A 3320-nucleotide genomic window follows, 5' to 3' on the forward strand; every position below is an offset into this window, starting at 1 on the left:
GGCACCCCCATAATTTGGATGTTGGTATGCTTGAAGTTGTCCCAGAGTCTCCTTACACTATCTTTATATTTTTGGGTTATTTTTTCTTTTTTCTTTTCTGGTGGGGTGTTTTTTGCTTCTTTGTATTTCAAATCTTTGACTTGATTCTTGGGGTCCTCTAGTCTGTTGGATCTCTGTATATTATTCTTTATTTCAGTAAGTGTATGCTTAATTTCTAATTGGTCCTTTTTCATGTCCTTGAGGGTCTCACTAAATTTCTTGGAGGTTTCTAGAAGATTTTTGAGTAACCTCATAACTGTGGTTTTGAACTCTATATCCAGTAGTTTGCTTTCCTCCATTTCTTTCATTTGTGACATGTTTCTCTGTCTCCGCATTTTGGCTGCTTCCCTGTGTTGATAGAGTGGCTTTGTGTGTTAGGTGTCCTATAGGGCCCAATGGCTCAGCCTCCCTAATTACCTGAGGTTGACCCTCTTGGTGTACCCCTTTGTGGGCTATGTGCACAGTCTTGTTGTAGTTAAGTCTTGATTGCTGTTGGTATCACTGGGAGGAATTAACCATCAGGCCAATTGGCTGTGAGGACCAGCTGTATCTACAATGGGAGAACTGTTGTGCTGGAGACACCCTTATGGAGCAGGACTCGCTTCAGTGGGGATTTGGTGTTCACTGAGTCTGCCCCTTGAGTGTGTTGCTTATGGATGTGAAGAGTTGTATTCTGGTATGGTCTCACTCTGACCACTGGGTACACTGGCTCTTGGATCTCCAAGGGGGTGCAAAGTCAGTCACTGCCTGAGGCCACCCAGCAGGAGCTACAGAGAGATCTACAGATTCCTCCTCTTTTTGGGGGGCTTTGGAAGTGCCCAGATGAGGCCCAGCTGTGAAGCAATGCAGGCTGCTGTCTAGACCTACTTTTGGAAGCCTTGGCACTCTTTGACTGAGCTGTAGTTTGTTAGGTTTTAGATTGTAAAAGAACAGGCCATTCATATGCAAAAGCCTCTGCTCACAGCTTGGGTGGGGTGGGGTCTCAGGGTATCATCAGGGCAGAGCAAACCACAATGGCTGCTAGTGCACTCTGCTTTGGAGAGTTCCAGGGGTCTCTGTGTCCCACGGCCCCGTGCAGGAACAATGATCACTGCAAGCACCTCTTCGAGAAAGCTGTCCTGCCGTTCTGGCTCAATGCCAGACAGTCCAGTTTCTCCCCATATGAGTGGGTTCCCAGAGTCTCGCCCAGAACTGGAGTTCAGAGCAATTGGGAGCTTGTATCTCCCTCCGGGTTGAAAAAGACAATAGCCTACCACCTACTTTTGGAAGCCTTGGCACTCTTTGACTGAGCTGTAGTTTGTTAGGTTTTAGATTGTAAAAGAACAGGCCATTCATATGCAAAAGCCTCTGCTCACAGCTTGGGTGGGGTGGGGTCTCAGGGTATCACCAGGGCAGAGTGAACAGTGTGAACAAGGCTGATGGAAATTCAGAAATGGCTGCCAGTCAGCTCTGCAATGGGGGAAGTCTTGGCACAGGAAGGATGATCCCTGTGAGCACCCCTGTCTGGAAGAAAACCAGCTCCTAATTCTTGCTCCAATGATAGACAATCCAGCCCAGAGTCTCGCCCAGAACTGGAGTTCAGAGCAATTGGGAGCTTGTATCTCCCTCCGGGTTGAAAAAGACAATAGCCTACCCAGTTGCCAGCCCATTTCTGCATGTGCCTCTGTACCTCCGCACTTCCGCACCTCTGCACCTCCTTCCAGTTTCAATGCGCTTTTCTCTTTCCTTCTAGTTGTAGAATTTCTACTCAGCCAGCCTTCCCGTGGTTCTGGATGATACCTGTTTTGTCGTTATCATCAGGGCAGAGCAAACCACAATGGCTGCTAGTGCACTCTGCTTTGGAGAGTTCCAGGGGTCTCTGTGTCCCACGGCCCCGTGCAGGAACAATGATCACTGCAAGCACCTCTTCGAGAAAGCTGTCCTGCCGTTCTGGCTCAATGCCAGACAGTCCAGTTTCTCCCCATATGAGTGGGTTCCCAGAGTCTCGCCCAGAACTGGAGTTCAGAGCAATTGGGAGCTTGTATCTCCCTCCGGGTTGAAAAAGACAATAGCCTACCCAGTTGCCAGCCCATTTCTGCATGTGCCTCTGTACCTCCGCACTTCCGCACCTCTGCACCTCCTTCCAGTTTCAATGCGCTTTTCTCTTTCCTTCTAGTTGTAGAATTTCCCTTTTATTTCTTCTTCTTGTCTGATCGCTATGGCTAGCACTTCCAGTACTATATTGAACATGCATGGTGAAAGTGAGCATCCCTGTCTTGTTCCTGTTCTTAGGGCAAATGTGCTAGAGGCTAATTCCAGCATGTCATAATAAATGCAAGAAGTTCATCAAAAGGTTGATGGAACTTGAGGCTTCAGCGGGCTGAATCATATTACTTGTTGCTGGAATAGCTGAAAGCATTTCCCCAAACCTGAAAATCTGCATATATTATTGCCTTCTGCCAGACAGCTGAGGGCAGTTCCCTCAACCTGATAATTTTACTGTTTACCAAAACCTTACCTTTGATATGTATATCTGCTTTGCTGTAGGGAAAAATGTGGGAATAAAGATCCCTGGGTGCGGAGATTCGAGGAACTCAGTCACTAGAACTAAGCTTCCTCTGACTCCCCCAGAATGCCTTCTAAATTTATATTTCATGTCTAGTCTCTTTATTAATTTACTCACAGCCCCTTCTCCAGATTCCTCAACCTTTGTAGATGCAGGATAACACCCCAGCATTAGAAATGAGTTTAGTTTTTGTCCCTTGAGTATGATGTTGGCTGTAGGTTTGTCATATAAGGCTGTAATTATGTTGAGGTATGATCCCTCTATTCCCACTTTGCTGAGAGTTTTTATCAAGAAAGGGTGTTGGATTTTGTTAAATGCTTTAAAGTGTTTGATTCTCTAACAACCAAGCATTACCACAGAACTCCTTGCTTTTCTTTTTTTAAAAATTTCTTTATTGATTAACGCATTACATATGTGTCCTTATTCCCCCATTGCCTCCCACCCCTCCACTCATGCCCTCACCCCCTGGTGTCTGTGTGCATTGGTTATTCTTATATGCATGTATACAAGTCCTTTGGTTGATCTCTCCCCCTTACCCCCCCCCCACCTCCCCTCTGAGGTTTGACTGTCTGATCCATGCTTCTCTGTCTCTAGATCTGCTTTTGTTCAACAGTTTATGTTGTTCATTATATTCCACAAATTAATGAGATCATTTGATATTTGTCTTTCTCTGACTGGCTTATTTCGCTTAGCATAATGCTCTCCAGTTCCATCCATGCTGTTGTAAATGGTAAGA

Source organism: Myotis brandtii, unplaced genomic scaffold (assembly GCF_000412655.1).
Source record: "Myotis brandtii unplaced genomic scaffold, ASM41265v1 scaffold206, whole genome shotgun sequence".
Classification (NCBI taxonomy): domain Eukaryota; kingdom Metazoa; phylum Chordata; class Mammalia; order Chiroptera; family Vespertilionidae; genus Myotis; species Myotis brandtii.